At 41.7% G+C, this 23375-nt stretch overlaps 1 protein-coding gene across 1 annotated transcript in view; it reads left to right on the top strand.

Annotated features, from left to right (window-relative positions):
* Nucleotides 1–4994: 4994 nt before the first annotated feature.
* Nucleotides 4995–23375, top strand: part of LOC121293346 (transcription factor EC-like) — a 109253-nt gene continuing 90872 nt past the window's right edge. The window contains exon 1 of the mRNA XM_041216315.1: nt 4995–5181. The gene's annotated coding sequence lies outside the window, so the exon portion shown is untranslated. The remainder of the gene's footprint in view (nt 5182–23375) is intronic.

Raw genomic sequence — 23375 nt, 5'->3', positions numbered from 1 at the left:
CCAGCAGCTGCCTCCTCCTCTGCCGTGTGTCCCAGCAGCTGCCTCCTCCTCTACCACGTGTCCCAGCAGCTGCCTCCTCCTCTGCCGTGTGTCCCAGCAGCTGCCTCCTCCTCTGCCGCCTGTCCCAGCAGCTGCCTCCTCCTCTGCCACGTGTCCCAGCAGCTGCCTGCTCCTCTGCTGCCTGTCCCAGCAGCTGCCTCCTCCTCTGCTGCCTGTCCCAGCAGCTGCCTCCTCCTCTGCCGCCTGTCCCAGCAGCTGCCTCCTCCTCTGCCACGTGTCCCAGCAGCTGCCTGCTCCTCTGCTGCCTGTCCCAGCAGCTGCCTCCTCCTCTGCTGCCTGTCCCAGCAGCTGCCTCCTCCTCTGCTGCCTGTCCCAGCAGCTGCCTTCTCCTCTGCCGCGTTTCCCTTCACAGGGCAGGTGGAATTGACCCTGAAATCCTGCTGGAACAAGGTGAAACTTGCTGAACAGGGTCTACAGGATCATCTTTCTCAACATGTTCGAGCACCAGTGCCTCAGGAGACTTGAGCTTTCTCAGCAGGTTACTGCTGACATCGGCAGCCTGCTGTAACAAGATCTCCTTCCCAGTGGACCAGTTGGGCATGCATTGCCTGTGGAAGGTAAGGTGCCTGTCACTGGAGGGCCAACCTCCAATGAGTGAGTAACTCACTCCCCCAAAGCCTGTTCACCATCTACAAGGCACAAGTTAGAGTGATGAAAAATTCCCCACTTTCCTGGATGAGTGTAGCTTCAACAACACTGAACAAGCTCAACACCATTCAGAACAAAGAAGCCCACTTGACTGGTATCTCATCCACCACCTTAAAAATTCACCACAGTGGCAGCAGTGAATACCATCCACAAGATGCACTGCAGCAACTTAGAAAGGCTCCTTTGACAGCGCCTTCAAAACCCAGGACCTCTACCACCCAGAAGGACAAGGGAAACAGATGCATGAGAACACCACCACCTGCAACTTCCCCTCCAAGCCACATACCACCCTGGCTTGGAACTACATCACTGTTCCTTCACTGTCGCTGGATCAAAATCCTGGAGCTCTCTTCCTAACAGCATTATGGGTGTACCAACACAAGGTGATTCATCACCTTCACAAGGGCAATTAGGGATGAGCAACAAATGCTCCAGGGGAAAGTGAAAGACCGAGGGAGCAATCTTCCCAGATCTCATTTCCATTCCTGTGGTTGCTGCAGCCTCAAAAATCTAAATACTGATGAGCCCTTGTAACGCATGTTGTGATCTCTTTAATTAGAAATCCTTTCTTTGATCTTCCAGTGCATCACCCCACATGCTCTCCTGAGGAGGGATACTAATACTGTGGCTGAGTTAAAAAACGTGAGCAAAGCTTGCTCCTTCACCATTCAGTTTCCAATTGACAAATGTTCCCACTGTTTGGCCAGGGACTAAGTTGGGAAAACTCCACATCTGGCATCATGTCAGCAATGCATTTAGAAAATATGAACTCCAAAAATCCTAGAGAAAGGTCATTTGTATCCTTTGTCAACAATAGCCGTATTTGTGAACTATGATTAGTACAAACGTTAGGTGAGACACAAACTATGTCTAAATTTAAAAATTAAACCCTGATTTTATCTTGGCGCGTGAATCAGTTGGGCAGGGATGGGGTGAACAGGAAACGCCCAGGATAATGTTAGCGTGAGGCCCGAGTGTTTTTATATCCTGATTTACATTTTAGTATAATTGATTTAATAGAGATAGGGACAGGCAGCTTCCCCGTTTTGTCCATGAAAATTTAGGTGGGTTTCCCTAGGCCTAATTAAATGTGAATGGAACTCTTAAAGTGAGATGGGATTCCCTACTTGATTCCAACAAGAAAAGACTTGCATTTATATAGTGTCTTTTATGATCACAAGACATCCCAAAGTGCCTTACAGCCAATGATGTACCTTTTGAAATGTAGTCACCATTATAATGTAGTAAACATGAGAGCAAATTTGTGCTCAGCAAGCTTGAACAAACATTAATATGATCATGACACAAATAGTCTGCTTTTGTGATGTTGATTGAGGGGTAAGTATTGGCCAGGACACCAGGGATATAACTCTCCTGTTCCTCTTTGGAATGCAAACACCTAAGAGGGCAGATAGGGTCTTGGTTTAACATCTGATCTGAAAAATAGATGGCAGGATTAATGAGTATGGCAGGTGCCACTGCCTTCCTGGAGATTCTGAAGGGGGAGGTGAGGGAAAGGTGGGACATAATGTTATCAAACATCCACAGCTGCATTTTCAGAGCCACTATCCAGCAAACATGGCCAGAGGTGCCAACAGCATCACCTGCCGGACCTGGTTTCACTATACAAAGAGGTTAAATGACTTTACAAGTACAGCAGGGGTGAGTAAAGGTCTTTGTCTCTCCATTTATCATGAAAAAATTCGCTCACATTCCTTTCACTCCTCTTTCTCACCTCTCTCAACAATTCCCTCCTCTCCATCACGTTCTTCAGCATCCAATCAGAAGGGCAAACTGGAATACCTCTCTTTCATTCCTGACACCTTCCAAACCTCTTCTTTTGCCCTCTTCACCCACAAAAGCATTCTTTTCCCACATCCTAGTACTTGCGCAGCTACAACTACTCTTGGTCCTGATGCTCCTTCCTCAATTTGGATCCCATAAACTTGGCTTTACATTCATCACCTCCTCATTCTCATTCCACCTCATGATGCAGGAAGCCCTGATATTAATGATGCAGGCAAAGTGAGGTGAATGCAAAGCTGGGGGCTTACCTGAGCATGATATCGAAATACTATTTGTAATCTATCATGCACCCCAGCAAATATTCAGCAAGCTTCACAACTTTAAAGTATTTTCTGAAGACCGTCACCTACTAAATTTCTGCTTTTAAGTGCTGTCTTAACTTTTGCCTCTTTTCTCTTTCTCTAGGTCCTTCTCAGCAGCAAGATCTTCCTCAAGAAGAGACTTAGGAGGACATTCCTTCTAAGGATGCATCATCACATGCCCTATCCTTCCCAAGCACTAACACAGAGATTTGGTAATTTGGTTTATAGGGCCAAATGGAATTTTCTTGTTAGTATAAAAGAGGGCTTGTTTTGAGAGCAGAGATGATTTAGTTTCATAAATGAAGAGTATGATGGTGATTTTGACATGCATGCATTTGATGCAAATTGGACACAATGAAAAAAGCAATCGATTACCAAAACATCTTATCAGTCTGATGACAGGGACACAGAAGTACAAACTTTGCTTTACACCAGCTCCCTGACCCAATGTTATGGAGTAGCTTGAAGCCAATAAAATGATTCTGAAGTGTATTCAGTGGTGTGGTGTATGAAATAGACACTAAAGTTTCTATGAATCTATGAACTGCTCCTTGGAATAGCATAAACTTAAATTCCAATACTGGCTGCTAAGGGGTTAAAGCTATACTGAGGCAGAATTTGAAATACCGGATTAATTATCTTATCCACTGATTTAAACAAAGTTTATTTTTTCCATAATACCATTCCAGCGAATAGACCTTCAAGAGGTCAGCACATCTCCAGTAATGGTGTATTGGACCATTATTGATTTAATCTGCATTAATTCTTTCTGTCTGAGTTGTTGCCTGCTGTGATGAAAGAATGGTGTCACGTTGAATTAGTTGCATTTATTAGTGATTTCCAAAACATCCTTTCATTCCACACCTATCAGTAGAGGCTTGTTAGTATTTACTTGGATAGACATATGCAGAGGTCTGTACTTTACAACATCTGAAGATTTCTTGTGCCCTCAATCAGTGGAAGATCATCTTCAGTGCTAATGTGCTTAAGTGCACTGAGAATGATCTTCTGGTGGTGGAAGACACAAAAAATCTTCAGATGCTATGAACTACAGACCTCTGCATAGCACATCTTATTAATTGTAACAATTTTAATAGTATTGCTGAGAAAAAGACTTGCGGCCAGAGCTTTTTGATTTGCATTTATCAGGACAGATGCAGGAATGCCAAATTTTAAAGGGAACAACATTTTATGCATCATGAGAAAAGGATGCTGATTAGTTGGCAAGTTGACTCTAGTTGAGGCATTGCCATGGAAAATCATCAGGGAACTAGTTGTCCCCTTGCTTTTGTTGAATTCAGAAAAGGTGCAATGCCTGGAGATGTTCCTTTTGCTTGCAGAGGACAGGTCCTCGCAGGGATATGTGCATAAAAATGAGCAGGAAGTACCTATTCTAGTTTGGCAAAAATCTGTTGTTCCAGTTACTCTCACAGGGCCACCAGCTTTCTTAAGACAAATAGGATAAAGATTAGAGAACTGTTGAGAAATATTATTCTGTGTGTTATAGGAGTATAGATTAAATCTAGTGTTGGGCTGGGGCACAATGATATATGTAGCTTCTAGCTTAATAGTAATTGCATTTACTTGGAGCAGTGTTCTGTGATGGACTGGCATCCCGTTGTGGGTGTACCCTCCCTAACTCCCATTGCCTGTCGGGATAGGCTCCGACTCCCCACGACCCTGAATTGGATGAAGTGGTTCTGGAAGATTGAGTGAGTGAGCGGAGCAGTGTTTTTTCTTTCAGAAGTGAAATTAAATGGAGAAGCGTTACTTAGTTGAGTTCCTAAATGTGCGAGAAGCCACTCCCAAGCTGCTAACTTTCAATACAATTATTTTGTAATACTTTTTATATTGTGTTAAACTGTTCAAATGAAAATATCTGAAAAATTGTTCATTAGCATTGCTCAAACTACTCAGCTTCAAGAGTAAAATGATTGAGTTGGAACTAACATGTTTAAGCTCCATGACTTGACAACTTTTGTCATAAAGTAAATTCAACGTCGTTTTAAAGCAATTACCATTCAAAAAAGTCTCCTATGCACATTTTTTTATCTCCTTAGTGTTTCCCTCCCCCAGTCATAATATTCAGCACAATGACATAATCATTGCTGATTGCACAAGGGTCAAACAAATGATTTCAGCAATATAAGAAGCAAAGCACCACAATTTTCAATAGTACTGTAAACATGTAGATTGGGGTACTGTCTCTTCCTCTTTCAGTGTCAACAGAGGACCTTACTCAGTATTTTCTTGTGCCTTAAGTGCTTCCGTGGCCAAGATTGTACCAAGAATGATCACGGATGTTCAGGGATTAGAGAACTATGGGCCTTTGTACCAATACTGTTGCACTTGTCTGTGATTTCAGGTAGGAATTGAGTGAAATAAGTTCTGGTTTCTGGTCAGAGCATTTTTAGTATCTTGTAGCCAATGCTGTAATGGAATGTAGGCTCCTGCAGTATGAATGTGCATTTGCCTGCTATGGTATGCATTCTCTTAGACAGTCCTGGTGATCTAGTGATGAATATCAGTATCCATTTCCTGGGGTTTAATGAGGAAAGATTGATATGCCTATGTTCTTTGGGGCTTTGCACCCCACCCCAACATTATAACGCACAGAATAATATTTCTCAACAGTTATCTAATCTTTACCCTATTTGTCTTAAGGGAGCTGGTGTCCCTGTGAGAGTAGCTGGAATGATAGCTTTTTACCAAACTAGATTATGTACTTAACAAAAACAGAATTACCTGGAAAAACTCAGCAGGTCTGGCAGCATCGGCGGAGAAGAAAAGAGTTGACGTTTCGAGTCCTCATGACCCTGATTCAGTTCTCTTGAAGGGTCATGAGGACTCGAAACGTCAACTCTTTTCTTCTTCACCGATGCTGCCAGACTGCTGAGTTTTTCCAGGTAATTCTGTTTTTGTTTTGGATTTCCAGCATCCGCAGTTTTTTTGATTTTATCATAGAGTATGTACTTCCTACTCATTTTACATAGCATGTTGCTCTAATCGAAACTAATTTTAGCAACATTTCCTTCTCAGTAATTAAAAGAGAATCAGAAGTTGATTGTTTAAGTTATATTGTGAAAATATTAGACTAAATAAATGCTCCCGTATAGTGCAGCTTTAAGCTCATGGCTCAGATTGGAAGAGAGAACTTTTCCCTCCCTCCCCATTATGTGTGAGTTAATCAGCTTCTGTCTCATCTTTGACTTACACTTTGTTAGCTGGATCAAGGGGTAATTAAGACAATTAAATAGTGAGTATCCTCATTAAGGCTGTTTGTAGTTAAGTATCTATTACTGTGAAAAGCTGACCTATTGTGCAATTAATCACCTATTACATTTATATTGATTAGTACAAAGTTGTACTAGGTCACACTTGATCTAATTTTACAACTAACATTGCAAATTATGACTGCCATGCATTGACTGAATTCCACATAAAACTTAGTTATATTGCATAATTGGTCATTTTAATTAAGGAATAAAGGCATTCCTCAATTAGTAAGTCTGGCTAGAAATCATATAAACTGGCCTTTTAAACTGTAATCTTATTTACAAATTCCGATCCTGTAATTATAATTGGTGAGAAATACTCTGAAGTAGTTCATCTTGGTTCAAGTTGTTGTCTATTTCTAAAGTATTAAAATTACAAGTGAGTTCTTTAGGATTTTTATTGTTGATTGAAAAAATGACTATTAATATCTAATGAAATTGTGAACAATGAAAGATTGACTTGATTTTCAAAGTAATCAGTTATTTGGCTGGTTACATTGCCCACATAGGTGGTCAGAGATTGGAAATCTAAGACTAAGCATTCAGGTGTTTAGGTGCTGGAGTAATTTCTTTATCTCAGTACAATGATGATCATCGTCTGTCTGTGCTTATTTTGCTGGCTTGCTTCTTTGCAATATGTACTCAGACTAATTTTCTGGTGGCTCATCTAGAGCCATAGTCAGTACAGAAGGAAGCTATTCAGCCCATTGAGTCCATGTTGGCTTGCTATAGAGCAATCCAATCAATCCCATTACCCTGTTCCATGCCCATGGTCCTGCAAGTTTATGTTCCTCAAGTGCCCATCCAATTTCCTTTTGAAATTGTTTATCGTCTCCACTTCCTTCACCCTTGTAGTCAGCAAGTTCCATATCATTACTACTCACTGTATAAAAAAGATCTTACTCTATTTCCCCTCTGCATCTTTCAGACAAAACTTTAAACCTGTGTCCCTCGTCCTTGTACCATAAATTAATGGGAACAGCTTTTCTGAAATTCTCTTTCTGTGCTATAACAATTTTGTGATTCTGTGAAAACATGTTGGGATGTTCCTTACTAAATGGCTCTCTTGTTTAATATTTATAATTGGACTTTAGCTTGGTTCCGTACTCTCAGTACTTTTACAAAATATATGAAGACATATTATCTTTCCAAGGCATTGAGAAAGTAAGATTAATTTGGATGCTCTCATTTATTGTAGACCATGAAGTATCTCTTGACCTTGTTATTTAAGCCTCCACATTCCTGCCTTTGTGTGTAAATGCCATGAAGAAAATCTTTTTATAGTCAAAGAGTAGACTTGACCTACTTGGACCTCTGATTCTGGCTCTGTCTTTTTTATGGCAGTTCTTATGATCTAAGTACTCCAGATACATTGACTGTCAGCTAACACCCAGCACAAAATGTTTATCTTTTCAACCGTGGAACAAAGCAGAATGTCTAACACACACACGCTCTCATGCTGAATATACAAGGGCATCCAATGTTTTGGAAATAGAGAAGGCACGGTGTATTTGATTTTTTAAAAAAATCTTGCATCAGAGGATCACTGTAAAATGGCGATAAACATTCTGCTATTGATGAATACATTTGGGTGAAGAGTTCCTCTTTGTGCTAGTGTTACAAATTTAGTTCTGCCATAAATACCTTCTCTGCTTCAGTGGGACTAGTCTTAGTGATTTACTTCTGTTAACTCAAAATAACTTTTATCCACTTGTTCGATGGAGTATCCCATAATTAGAGTATTCCTTTATGATTTTGAGGGTATATTTGTGTCTTCAGCACTTATGTTTTTCCAACAATTGGTGAGGTGATGCATGGTATGAGTTGTTAAACTACTTTATTTCAAAGCATGTGAACTTACAGAGAAACGGTTAAAACCAGATTTACTTATTTCAGTTGCTATAATTGGCCTCTCTCTAATAACTGAAGTCAATGGGCATCAGGGAAGATGATTGTGGTGATGGCAGACAAATCACATCAGCCCCAGGGCAACGTTGCAGCAGTTCCTCAGGGTAATATCTTAGGCCCAACTATCTTCAGCTGCTTCATCAAAAAGCTTTCCCCCATCATTAGTTCAGAAAGGGGGCTGTTAGCTGAGGATTGCCCAGTGTTCAGACCCATTTTTAATAGCTCCAGCAATCAAACACTTCATAATCACATACACCAAGACCTGGACAACATCTGGACTTAGGCTGATTAAGTGACAAGTAGCATTCACGCCAGATAAGTGCAAGGCAATGGCCATCTCCAACAAGAGAGAATCTAACCACCTCCTGTTGACATTCAATGGCATTACCATCGCTGAACCCTGCACCATCAACATCCTGTGGGTTACCATTGACCAGAAACTTAAATGTATAGACTACTCAGAATAGGAGTCCACACCTATAATTATAAAGAGACACACATGAGGAGGAGGATGAAGTCAGAAAACCATGATGTCTCTCCGAAAAGAGACATCAGAAACCTGAAATGGAATGAAAGGAGAATTGTTTTTAAATCTTCTAGCAAGTCATTCCGGTCATCTCTTCAACATTACTTATTCTTCTTGAATTGATTACTGTTCTATAAGCTGCCAGGACATTCTCAGCAGACTTCAGTCCCAATTTGTTTATTGGGCAATACGCACACACAGACACACACACACAGACACACACACACACACACAGACACACACAATTTCCAACAAGAGAGAATCCAACCATCGCCCCTTGACATTCATGGAATTACATTGCTGAATCCTCCATTATCAACATCCTGGGGGTTACCATTGATCAGAAACTGAACTGGGCTAGCTATATAAATAATGTGACTACAAAAGCAGGTCAGAGACTAGGAATCCTGCGGCAAGTAACTCACCCCCTGACTCCCCATAGTCTGCATGTCTACAAGGCACATGTCAGGAGTGTGATGGAATACTCTCCACTTGCCTGGATGAGTGCAGCTCCAACAACACTCAAGAAGCTTGACACTGTCCAGGACAAGGCAGCCAGCTTGACTGGCACCCCTTCCACAAACATTCACTCCCTCCACCACTGACGAACAGTGTTAGCAGTGTGTACCAACTATAAGATGCACTGCAGAAACTCACCAAGGCTCCTTAGGCAGCACCTTCCAAACCTACGACCACTACCATCTAGAAGGACAAGGGCAGCAGATAGTTGGGAACACCATCACATGGAAGTTCCCCTCCAAGCCACTCACCATCCTGACTTGGAAATATAATCATCGTTCCTTCATTGTCACTGGGTCAAAATCCTGGAACTCACTCCCTAACAGCACTGTGGGTGTACCTACACCACAGGGACTGCAGCGGTTCAAGAAGGTAGCTAACCACCACCTTTTTAATGGCAATTAGGGATGAGCAATAAATGCTGGCCTAGCCAGCGATGCCCACATCTCATAAATGAATTTTTAAAAAATCTGTGTGGAATTCATAGGGCGTAGTCTGGGAATACTCCACATATGCCTCCAAATTGGCCCGCAATATAATGTGGAGTATGCCTTTGGTGCCTCGCCCACATCCTGCAAGAACAATTTAGTGGGGAAAGGGAAGGGAAAGAAACCCAATTAATCCGAGGTTCATCGTAAACTGGAGCTTCCTTATCCCCATTGGAATCATGGCAAAGATGTAACCCTCACATCTGAATTTTTCTCCTATTATTTTCTTTGCTTTTAAAAATGGCTTATAAAAATGAATTCATGAAAGTTTATTCAAGTGCTTTGCTTAACAGAGGATAATGGCCCCCCACACATCCACAAATGGTGGGGAGATAGCAGAGAAGCCAGTCTTCAGGGGGAAGCCTGGAAATTGCAGTCACATGGAGGTCTTGCCTCAGTTTCATTTTTTTCTTTCACTTCCTATGTAGCATCTGGTTTGATTGACAAGTAGTTTTTCATTTTAAACCCCTCCCCCACTCACAACTCTTTATGCCATCATGTGAAGGGTTTAATATCAACCCTAATGTTACTGCTTTCAAAGATGGTGTTTCCTTTTATTGTTGAGATGTTGCCCCAATCTCCTTTAAATCTGCCATCACACCCTCTCCTCAAAAAAACACCCCTTGACCCAATGTGCTTGCAAACTACTATCCCTTCTCCAACTGCTCTTTCTACTCCAAAGAGTTTGAACTTGTTACTTGCCAAAGTTACACCCATCTTTCCTGAAACTCTATGTTTGAATATCTCCAATCAGGTCTCTGCCCCTGCCCCAAGGCCAAAATGGCTCTTATCAAAATCACAAATGACATTTTATGTAACTATGACAGAGGTAAACTATCCGTTCTTATCCTTCCTCATCTGTCTGCAACTTTTGACACGGTTGACCACATAATCCTCCCTAACACCTCTCCACTGTGGTCCAGCTGGATGGAACCACATTGCCTGGTTCTTACCTACCTAATCATAGCCAGAGAATCACTTGCAATGGCTTCTCTTCCTGCTCTTGCAGTACTGTATGGGCAGAAATATTGTCTAATTAAAAATTGGGAAGAACTAAGCCATTTTTTTGGGTCCCCGCTCCAAACTCCATTCCCTAGTTACCAACTCTATCCATCTTCCTGCAACTAAACTGGATTGTTCTCAACCCTGACATCATAACTTTCTCTGTGATGAGCTTCCGACCTCATATCAGTGCCATCACTAAGTCCGCCTCCGTAACATCATCCCTGTCTCAGCTCATCTGCTGCTGAAACATTAATTCATGCTTTTGTTACCTCTAGACTCGACTATTCCAATGCACTCCTGGCTGACCTTCCACATCCTACCCTCCATAAGCTTGACGTTATCCAAAACTCTGCTGCCTATGTCTAAACTCACAGCAAGATGCATTTACCTCTCATCCCTATGCTCACTGACCTACAGGGGCTCCTGGTTAAGCAATGTCTTGATTTTAAAATTCTCTTCCTTATTTTCCAATCCCTCCTTGGCCTCACCACCCCCAACCCCATGTCTGTAATCTACTCCGGCCCCACAACCCTCACATAATTCTGGCCTTTTAAGCATGCCTGATTTTCATCTCTCCACCATTGGTGACGTACATGTCTTCAACTGCATGCACCCTAAGATCTGGAATTTCCTCCCTATTCTCCTTTAAGGCGTTCCTTAAAACCTACTTTTTTGAACAAGCTTTTGTACATCTCACCTAATATCTCCTGTCTAGCTTGGTGTCATATTTGTTTCATAAAGCACCTCTGAAGTGACTTGTTTGTTCTATTACATTCAAGGTGAAAACGAATATGCACTGTTCTTTCATTTTAGTGACATCCTGTACATGTAATTCAAGGGCATATTTCCTAATTCTTGATTCTCATTTTGCACAAATAACTGATTTTTAAAAAAAATTACATTTGAGACATGATATAATCAGTCTCAGTCGGCAGTGAATACAGCAAATGTCCCCAACTCCTGATGATTATCATAACTAAGACACAACTGAAACATTTGAGTTACCCAGTCAGTATCACATTTGACAATTTTTAATCTTTCGCTTTTTAACTACAACATTTATCAAATGAACTTTAAACTACTAGGAAGAATGCCTTTAAATTAAGTTTATAGTTTCGGCACGGTACTTACACAGTGGTTTACTTTTACAGTGTATTTACAGAGTGGGTTGACTTGATTCTGGCAGTAAGTTTGAGTCCAGAAAGCACTTCACATTGATGCTACAGCTGTAGTCTAAATTGACCATTAAATTTCTAACTGTTACTAAATATCCTGCCTTTCCTGACATTTGCTAAAGGGCAAAGCAAAGGATTAAAAATCCTTCAGAAATGATGAGCTTTAGTCTTCAGGTTGTTCATATTTACAGAATGAAGTCTTATGAAGCAGTTCCCTTTCTAATTACAATCCATGCTAAATTAGCACAAGTAATGGATTTCTGTAACCTCCAAGCAACAGCTATTATGAAGTAACAGTAAGTAGGAATTCAAAATCAGGACGGCTTACTTTAACCTACAGCTTTGAGTAGCACAAACCAAACAACTGTTCTCAACAGTTTCAAAAGAGTCAACTTAAGCACATTGGATAAACTTCTGTTTCATACTTTAAACTTCATTCTGTTCAAATAACAACATGGATTGTGAGCAACCAGCATAATTTAGATTGGAAGTATTCCCAGTCTGCTAGAATTCTTTGTAACAGCAGAAACATGGATGTCTAAAACACAGATCTCAAAAATACCCTCCCACCAAACGGTGGCCCCTGAATTATTTATGTCTCATTTTATCATTATGAAGTCAGAACTTTTGTCAATACAAAAAATATGCCCATGCTTCTGAATTTTGGGTTACCGACCAGTTGCCACACTCAAAGTGAAGAAGTGACTGCAAGTTTGAGGCCTTGGCCTCATTTACATTAGCCTTCTGACACAGTTGCTCAACTGGCCCCACACCCCCACTCCCAACCCGACCCCTGCCCCCACCCAAGCTCCTATATTTGCCTGAGGGCCACTGCGATGTCCAATCTTCAAATAAACTTTGCTTTGTGGAGAGTAACAAGTACCTCGCCAGCTATAGGGAAATGAAGCCCAAGGTCCAATCTGGTGTCTCAGACTTCATCATTCAAGTGCAGGAATCATATCTTATGGTCCACCAGAATTTCTTGTTTATTGTGCCACGCAATCCTCCTGGGAGCTTTCTCTCCAGCACAGTAGTATAATTAAGATACCAAACGTAATGCAATAGATGAGACAGAATATGGATCACATTATCACTCAAGCCATTGGAGGCCTCACACAGGTTTGTATTTCTGGATGAAATTCTTACCATACTAACAGAAACAGCAAAGTATTTCTTGTGAATTTACAATGGGAGCAATTAATTGAAAATGTTGGAATACTTGAATGTGAGAAAGTGGACACTTAATAAATGAATAGATTTTTTCTTTGACTTGCATGTTTATTGTATACTCGAGTAGTTGAAAATAACATGTTGGCCCATAACTATGTTTGGGAAATATATCCTTGGGTTTACAGTATGCTAACTTGACTGTACTTGATATTTTATTCCATCAGAAATTCTGAAAATTATTCTTTTGTGACATTTAACTATTGATAGACAGATGGCAAATGTATGGTGTGAATAAATGTGTTTCCTTGTCAGACTTATGAAAGGAAATACCTAGCTTTACGAACTATTTCCATTAAGAATTTCCAGCTTGTAAATTGTAAACTCCTAATGGAAATACAAAAGCAATATACTATGTATGTTGGACATCTGAATTAAAGCAGAAAATGCTGGAAATACTCAGCAGGTCAGGCAGCATTTGTGTAGAGAAACAGGTTAACATTTCACTATGGAGTCCGAAAATGGTTATTACACAGAAAGAATATCATCTCCATGTCGGGTCTCACCAAGAGCAACTCAGTTTTTCCCGCCTTTTTCCCATTGCCGTGGCAACTTTTTTCCCTTCAGGTTCTTATCCAATTTTCTTCTGAAAGCCATGATTGAATCTGCCTTCCCACACTCTCAGGCAGTGTATTTCAGACCTTGACCACTCACTGTTTAGAAAGGTTTTTTCTCATTTCACAATTGCCGATCATGTTAAATCGGTGTCCCCTGATTCTTGACTGTTCCACCAATAGGAATAGTTCCTCTCTACCTAATCTGTCTTGACCCTTTATGATTTTGAACACCTCCATCAAATCTACTCTTAACTTTCCTTTCTTTAAGGAAGACAAGTCCAGCTCCTTATCCTTGTAACTGAAGTCCCTCAAGCCTGGAGCCAAACTTTGGTTTAATTTACCTGGACCAGATCTCTTCTCATCCCATTGAAATTAGTCCTTCTTCAATTAAGTATTTTTGACTCTAAATTGCTCATTATCCTTATCCATAGCTAATCCATACCTTATGATCACTGTTCCTTAAACATTCCCTTACTGATACTTGATTTATATGACCCACCTGTTTCCTTAGAACCAGCTCCAGCAATGCCTCATTCCTCGTTAGGCTGGAAGTGTCTTAATCAGGAAAATTCACTTGAATACACTTCAAATCTGATAAAAAGTAATTCTTAATTGAAATAATGGACAAAATGAACTTGATTACAGATAGATTCCTCAACAGAGTCTCTGCCTCATCTCATCTGCTGCTGAAATCCTCACTCCTGCTTTTGTTACCTCTCAACTTGACTATTTCAATGCATCCCAGGTTGGCCTCCCACAGCCTACCTTCCGTAAACTTGAGTCATCCAAGATTCTGCTGCCCATGTCTTTATTCACACCAAGTCCCATTCACCATCATCCCTGTGCTTGCTGGCTTACATTTGCTACCAGTTAAGCAGCATCTTGGTTTAAAAATTTCATCTTTATCTTCCAATCCTTCCATGGCCTCACCTGTCCCTATCTGTGTAATCTCCTTCAGCCACTCAACCCTGCGAGATAACTGGACTCCTCTAATTCTGGCTTCTTGAACATCCCTGATTTTAACCACTTCACCATTGGTGGCTGCACCTTTGGCTGCCAAGGCCTATCTTCCTTGCTTTCTTCCTTTAAAAAAAACCTAGCTCTTTAACCAAGCTTTTGGTGATGTGCCCTGGTATTACCTGATGCGTTTTGGCATTAAGTTTTGGTGTACAATGCTCCAGTGAAGTATCTTGGAACATTGCATTGTATTAAAGGTGCTAAATAAATGTAAGTTGTTGTCCTTGAGTTATTTTTATAAAAGCTCAAATGGAAGCTTCTACAGCTAGGAGCAAATACTTAGGGTGACTACCAAGGGGTGATCCAGATTGTTATTTCACCATCTTCCTTAAAGACTCATGTCACTTTTAATAAAAGTAACTAACAATAGAATTACATTAGGTTAACAAATGCCAGCAAAAGCATGTTCTTGGCAGGTGCAATATACAAATATAACATACATAAAATTGGTGTGCAACAGCACAGCTTTCAATGCAAGGGCAAAATTTTTTGCAGGCAATTTCCCAATTATAAAATTGGATTAAAATTAATAGAACTTGCTAAAAGGGAAACATTATCTTTCTTAGGATGTTGAGTAAATTAGATTTTTGAAAGGGTTACACTGAAGGTCAACTAAGAAGGAGGTTGCAGCAGCATTAAAGTACAGTATTGAACTAAAAACAGTAGCAGTGGTATCTCCAGCCAATGGGCTATTATGTAAATGCAAACCATTGAAAATGAAGTCTACAGAACTCCCATTGAATATTATTAAATCTTATCACTGAGTTTCAAGTACTGTTCTATAATGAGTAAAAATTCAAAGGACAGTGAGAGTATTTAGAATACATAAACCGTGAAGAATTAGTTCATAGCAATGAACAATTATGGTTTTAAAAATAGAACTTAGGAAACATTTGCAGGATGGTATGAAGAAATTGGATTGGACTGTAAGTTAGAGAATGATGGGTATAAACTTGATGGCAACAGACTCGAGCACAAAGGTTGTGATGCATTTCAACCTCAATAACATTAATCGGGTGAGGTTCTGGTGCTTGTGACACCTCCACAAACAGTCAGTCCCTTTAAAGAAATTAATGTTAAACCACTTGCATCACAAACAGTGGCCAGAAGGCAAATCCTGGGAAGGGGCAAGTGCAGAATGGGATAGTGTGGAGTTGGGGTAAGAACTCCTACTCCTCCTGATTCCACAGAAATGATTTCCTTTTTAAACTTACCTTTTGCTGTTCAGTGACTGCATAAGAAGTAGGCCCATCTTTGATGTTTCTGTGATGTCGAGCTTAGTAGAGAGGGTCTAAACCACGTATTAATTAGGCTCCTTATTTACATATGTAAGATTTCTAATTCCCGTTTTGGGTAGCCACCTCGTACGACTGAAAGGTCGTTCAACATGATATTGGGTCAGACGTTCTGCAGTCATCTTGAGGATGTGAGAAATTGGTCCCTGAAATTGCCCTTAAGTTACATTCATTTTATGGCTATAAAACAGGTGCAATCAGATCCAATATCTACCCAGCCATCTATCGTAACTGAAAGATTATAACTTGAACTTTCATTACCATCTACTCATGGATCTCTCATGGCATTGGACACTCTAAGTTGGAGGCTTTCTTGATGGTATCTGTTGTATTTGTGTTGCTGTTTGTCTCTGTGCGTCTTCCATAAGTGTCATTTTCTATTTTTCTTCCTGATTTTTCCCTTGTCTTTCCTTCTTGATGGGAAGTGGTGAGTTGTGTGGGATGGTGTGAAAGGCATTACGTTTTATAGTGGGGCTTATGAGAAATACTTGATCCTCAGCTATTCTATTCCTACCCCTTTCCATATCACTTAAACTCCATTGCCCCTCATACATCTACATTTTATCAGTACCTTCTCTTCTTGGTACTTTGCACTAATTGAGTATTTAATTGTATTCAGGTGGTGGGCATTAACTGGGGATGTACTTATGCTCCTATATGTAGGACCAGACTGAAGCTGTGGCTGTTGTGTTTGAAGATGCACATGTGTCTTTGTAAATAAAAGCTTAAAAATGATAAACATGAGAACCCATTTCTATACTTCACCACCCAGCTATCAGAAAAAAACTGCTTTCTTATTATCCCCTCTCTTTAGCATTATTCCTACTCACTCCAGTCATTATCCCTATCTCTTCCCCTTGAAACTATCCACTGAACCCCTGTATTTCCACATTCCTCTTGATCCGTCACTAAATTCACCATTAACCTTTCAACTACATTTCCCACATTCTCACTGACTCCATGCAAGCAGGTGGTACTAGGCCTTATTCTGTCAACCTGTTTCCCTCCCCTTCCTGTTTCCCTCAAAGAAGCTTAGCCGACCATTAAAATTCGACCTGCTCCCTTAACTTCAATGGTGCAGACGTGAATGAATAAACCATGCAACTGGTTTAACTGGTCATCAGTAGATATGGCTGCACTACATCATGCACTGCCGTCCTTGTTTACCTCCTTCAAAACTGCTCGCTACTCCATGATTAACTAAGAATGTAAAGGTGACTACTGGCTATTTTTTTTCTCCAATACCAACCATCCCCTTAAACTCCCTCCCCTCTTGTCCAACAGTATGCATGTGAAGCTCATGGACTTCTTTGCCGCTAAGAATGAGACAATCTGTTCAGCTGGCTCTGCCACACCCTTCCCTTCACCCACCAAGCCAAGCTTTCCCCAAGGTTTTCCCCTGCCCAGCCCTGAATTCATATATTTCCTTCATTTTTCTCTTTCCCATTTGACTTCATCTTCGATGAGGTGCACATCCTGCTTCTCCCACTAAACTGCTGACCAACCAACTTCTCTTTCTGACCCTCACGCGAGGCAATACTAAAAATGGTTGTTTCTCTTCATTTCTAATCTGTTGTCATTAGCCAGTGTTAAAGAGCCCACCCTTGACTCCTTCTGTCTTTGCAAGCTATCATGTCTTCTCCCACCTTCCCTTCATTTCTGAAGTCCTTGATCATTTTGTGCTTCCCAAATCCATGCCCATCTTTCCGAAAAAATGCATCTTTGAAGCTTTCCAATCAGAAGTGTAAATGGACAGCTGACCCAGTGCCGCCCATTTGCTGCCTTGTAAGAACCATTAAACTGGAATTCAAATCCAAAGTTTAAAAAAAGGTGTTGAATTAGCAGATTTCTCACACATATGTGTGCCAATCAGGCTGACATCTTGGTGTGAGCGCCTGGATGCACTTATTGCAAGAGTGTTTAGGATCCTGGAAGGTTCTCCAATTTAAATGTTACTATTTGGCTTGCACCAGTATAGTCATGTATTTGTGACCCTCTAGAAAAAGGGGCAGGTTATGTGATGGAAAACTGAATGTGGGATTGCCAGTACCAATGGACTGGAATAGGTCATTAATCTCCTTAATAAATCTCAAAATGATGCTAGGCCTATGAGTGTCCAAGCAAGTCCCAGTCCTGAAACTATAGTCTCGAAAGCTGATATATTACTTCTCACATAGCATACCAACGTGCTACAATAACACAAAAGCAAAATCCAACGGATGGTGAAAATCTGAAATAAATAAAACAGAGAATGTGGGAAATACACAGCAGGTCAGGCAAAGTCTATGGAGAGAGAAAACAGAGTTAAGCTTTCAGCTCTGTGATCTTTTGACAGATGCCCACATACTGCTCGGAATGCCAGACTGATCTGAGGACATTTCTAGCCAGGGAGTAGTCCAGTTTGGACAGATTTGATAGGCAGAAACTGTTCCCATTTGGTTGAAGGGAACCAGAGGGCACCAATTTAAGGTGATTGGCAAAAGTAGCAATGACAAAATTAGGAGAAACTTCTTTACACAGTGAGTCATAAGGATCTGCAATTCATGGCCTGAGAGTGTAGTGGAGGCAGATTCAGTTGTGGCTTTCAAAAGGTGCTTAGATCATTATCTGAAGAGGAAAAATTTGCAGAGTTATGAGGAAAGCTGGGGGGAGTGCCACTTGGAGCATTGCTCTTGCAGAGAATTAGCACAAATATGATGGGCTGAATGGCCTCCTTCTGTACTGTAACTATTCTATGATTTTATGATTCCCCAGGCTACACCCACTCTGACACATTAGGCTATATTTGGAATGTAAAAAGGGAGTGCGGTGGATGGCTTACACAAACCTGGGGTCAGCTACACACAAAAAATCCATTCAGCATATACTTTCTATGAATAATGCTGTTTAATTTTCTCTTCTAACTTCTTCAAGCTTTGGAGAAATAACTGAACAGATGCAGGATGGCAGCTCACCATTACCTTCTCAAGGGTAATTAGGGATGGGCAATAAATGCTGGCTTAGCCAGTGATGCATACATCTCATGAACAAATCTTAAAAAGTGTTGCTAAAGCGAGAGAAAAACGTGCCATTTGTCCAGACAACTGACTGATACTGTTGCATCTTGAGAACTTGAATACATTTTATATGTTCTTCCTGGGCAAAGGTGTCAATCCAATTCTCTACCTCTTTCCCCTTTTTAGGGAATTTGGGAAAGTCCAAGATATTTAAATAAAGAAAGTAATGAAGGCATTCAAGAAACAAAAGCCATTTCCATTTCACGGGCCAATCATCACAGCCTAGGATATCACTGCAATTTCCTCAGCTCATTCATCTTCAGGTGCTTCAAAAGCCAGGAGTAGGTTCTTCACAAAGTCAGGACCTCTCTGAAAATAAAACAGATCATCTCAGCCCATCGCTGGACCTGGACAACATTTAGGGTGGAATGTTCGGTGGCCTCTGGCATCGGGTGTGTTCGATGGCATGAGCGGACAATATAGTGAGAAGGCCAGAAATCGGTTTCACGATGTTGTGAAACTAGGTTGCGATCATCCGCTCAGCCTGTCGATGGCGGACTGCATTTCCTGCCATTGGACATCGGGAATCTCATTGTAATACATCTGCATATCATTATAAGGCCAGCCCGCCGGAATCATACACCGACACCACACCCCCCCCTCCCCCCCCAACAACCCACCAACCACTGGATCGTCCGCCCATGTTGGTGTGATTGCACACCGATGTTTTTCACAACAGCATATATAAGGCGTGCACTTGGCAGTCTGCATTTTGAGTGGAGCTCGGAAATGAGTGCACAGTAATGTTGCGCAGTACTCGCGAGGTTCGCCTATTGGACTTCAAGGTCGAGGGAAGGTGGGAGGGTTGGGGGGGGGGAGGCAAAGACTGCCCTGCGGTTGAGGAGACTTGGGGGTGGGGGCAAGAGCTCTACCCACAAATGCATCCATGAGGTCAGAAATGCCATCTTTCCAAGGGCACACAACTTGGTGCATTTCACCCAGGACCAAGACAGCCAGGATGCAAGAGCGATTGGATTTGCCCAGATCTCTGGCTTCCCACAGGTGGAGCGTGCCATCGACGGCACTCACGTGGCACTCATCGTAACACGTGGTCAACTATGTCAACCGCAAGGGCTTCCACTTGCTGAATGTGCAGCTGGTGTGTGACCACCACAAACACATCCTGCAGGTCTGCGCGTGGTTTCTAGGGTGTGTCCACGACTTTTACATTCTCAGTCGGGCACAAATCCCTGAAATCTTCCAGGGCCCACAGAGGCTGCAAGGTTGGCTCCTAAGGGACAAGGGCTGCCCACAGAGGACATGGCTGATGACACCTATATGGTGGCCTCAGACTGCAGCAGCGAGAAGGTATAATGAGGCTCATGCTGCAACTCGCAACTTGGTGGAGCAAACCATCGGGATGCTGAAAATGAGGTTCCGGTGCCTGGACCGGTCTGGTGGAGCCCTGTAATATAGTTCACAGAGGGTATCACGCATCGTTGTCATCTACTGCACCCTTTACAACCTGGCGCTGCAACGGGGAGAGGAACTGGCTGAGGAGGAGATGCAGGAGCTGGAGGTCTCCTCTGAAGAGGAGGATGTCAATGGTGAACGAGGGTGATGAGGTCCTCGAAAGTGATGATGATGGCAATGAAGCCATCGCACTGGCCAGATGAGGTAGGCTTGCTTGAGAGGCCCTCATAGCTGCTAGATTTGTGGAGGATGATGATGACATGCAGTGAGGAGACACCATAATCTTTTCACATTGCATCTATGAATGTTTGACTCCAGTCTGGCTTATGGGAGTGCACATACCTTCTGTGAAAATGCTCCTGTCATGGAGATACAGTGGAGGCCCTAATAGTGGGTCGATTGCAGGAGGATGATGACAACATGCAGTGAGGACTCTCCATATATCTTTACATAGCCTCTGAGAATGCCTGATTCCTGTATGGGCAGTTCACTTGTGCTCTGTGATTAGGGTCATATCATGGAGGCACAGCCATGAAACTTTTGAAGCACCTGATCCTTTGTCCGCCTTCAGCACCTGACCCCTTCAGGAGCACAGCATCACTGTTCACAGATGCTGAAGAGATGGGGACCAGCCTCACCTTAAAAGTGCTGAGAACACACAGAGATGCCTCCACGGCATCCAAAAGGTGCTTGAGGGTTGCTTCACTAAACCGGTGTCTGCTGTCTTTTTGCCTTTTGGGGCCATCCTGTCTTCCATGTGGCAGTGCTGGGCTGGAAGCATTGAGAGGTGCACGCGCGGCTGCACTTTACATATGGTGCCCAGCGTGAAAAAGCGGTGAGGTGATTTCGCGTTGGCTGAATGAGAGCCCGCCCACCATGGAAACGGCGTGTTTCCCATGATTGCATATCTAATGTGGCGGGTTTAGGGATACGGTGGGACAAGCCACCATTGCGACCGGTGGGTTAAACGTCATTTTCCCAACCCGCTACGGCACTTGGTGCAAATCTGGGACAATTACACCGTTAGGCCTGAGCTGCCAAATCGCAGATAACATTGAAGTGGCAGACAATGACGTCTCTTCCTGAATTTTAAAAGCACCACCCTATGTGAAGAGTCATCATTAAACAGCAGCTTAACTAGACAAGCCTTGTTGTCAATGTGGCTACAACAGCAGACAATAGTCTGGTTAAACTGCAATGAATGGCTCAGCTCCTCACCACTCAAATCATCTTCAGCATCCACAAGGCTCAAGTCAGGTATGTGGTTCAGTACCCACCACTTGGCTGCTTGGGAGCAGCTGCAGCAACACTCAAGCTTAATATGATTCTGGATAGAGCAGCTGGTTGAATCATTGCGTGTCACTACACTCAATATCCTCCCCCTCCAGCCTTGGAGTGCCAGGTGATAGGAAAGCGTCATATAAGCTAGGTGTCAGGTATAGAGGATGTACACTAGATGCAAAATGCAAGACTTTGAATATATTAGGTAGAGATTTATACTGGAGAACTTCCACTACTTAAAGCTAAACTTAATTGTTTAAAGCCTAAAATGTATATATACTCTTTATAAATCTCCACATTACAGTTTCCAGCCACTTGTTTGGCTCATATTGAAATGAAAACAGAAGAATGACCATTTTGTGTGCACAATCTAAAATATGGATGAGAGGAAGTTGGTGTAACCTAAGATAAGCTTAACGCAGGGAAAAAGGGGATCTGTGCATACATGAGCTTTCAGCTCCTGTTTTCAGAGGAAGTGGTGATGACAAGAGGGGGTCAGTGAGATCAAAATGTGGTTCGTGCATCATACCATAGATTTAAGCAAGCAACGCAGCTGCTTCTTGATATGGTTGTGCATTGACACTTCACATAGGAAGTCCTTTTACTCGAAAGTGCTGTGTCATTTCTTTCTCATCCTTTTCTGGAATTCAAGTGCTGTTGAAAGGGAAAGAAAAGGCATGTTGCTTCTCCTTTGCAACTGGACTTTAGACTGAAATATCCTAAGATCTGCATTCAGTTCTTTATTAAACCCGTTGAGTCTTATTATTGAGTTGTACATGCTGCATTCCCCGATGCATCAGTGAGCATGAGTCAATGCTATGTTGTAGAGCTGATAACTCTGACAGAAATCCAATTAGTGCCAGGAGGTAGCACATTTACCAGTGACTTTATCTGTGGATTCTGTTTCACTTATGAAGACATATTGAGCTATAAAAAGTGAGAGCTCTGCCTTTTGCAGGAGCTGCAGTTAGGATATTTCCACTTTGACCGGGTGCAGGTTAAAATTTACTGAAGGAAAAAAACCTGATTAAATAGGTTGAGGCAGTAAAAAAAAGGTTAAAAATGTAATGATCAAATTAATTTGGCAATGCTTTTGATGAGTCATTTTTAGCTTTCTAGTATACATAAGCAGGGCTGAAGATACTTAACAGTGTTTTAATTATTTTTAGAAAAAAGTGTAGTTTCATAGTATTTAGTCACTGATATTGGGAATGGAACTAATGATTAATAAAGCATGCAATTCATATGGTTCATTTAAAATAAAAGTTAATGTGATAAATATCAATTCAATTCTTGATGCTAAATCATCTTTTGACATTGTGTTAAACTGCATAGTGGAGACAAACTCAAAACCAGTGAAGATTATATGAAATCATATTTCAGATATGGCAGCATAGGTTACAAGGGCAGCATGCTGGCGCAGTGGTTAGCACTGCTGCCTCACAGCTCCAGGCTCCTGGGTTTGATCCTGACTTCGGGTGTCTGTCTGCTTGCAGTTTGCAAGTTCTCCCTACGTCTGTGTGGGTTTCTGCTGGGTGATCTGGTTTACTCCTACTGTCCAAAGATGTGCTGGTTAGGTGGATTGGCTATGGTGAGTGTGCGTGTCCTGTCCTAGGTGTGCCTTGCCAAGTGCCCATTGCCTGTTGGGATAGGCTCTGACTCCCTGTGACACTGAATTGGATAAAGTGGTTCTGGAAAAGCGAGTGAGAGTGTATGTTACATTCACAATAAATTTCTTTAAAAATATGGTACAAAGTAAAACTAATTTATTTAGATTTGACAAATAAAATCCAGTGTTTTGATCAATGTAGTAACAG

Source organism: Carcharodon carcharias, chromosome 21 (assembly GCF_017639515.1).
Source record: "Carcharodon carcharias isolate sCarCar2 chromosome 21, sCarCar2.pri, whole genome shotgun sequence".
NCBI lineage: Eukaryota > Metazoa > Chordata > Chondrichthyes > Lamniformes > Lamnidae > Carcharodon > Carcharodon carcharias.
The sequence above is the reverse complement of the archived record's forward strand: the minus strand, read 5'-3'. Positions and strand labels throughout refer to the sequence as shown.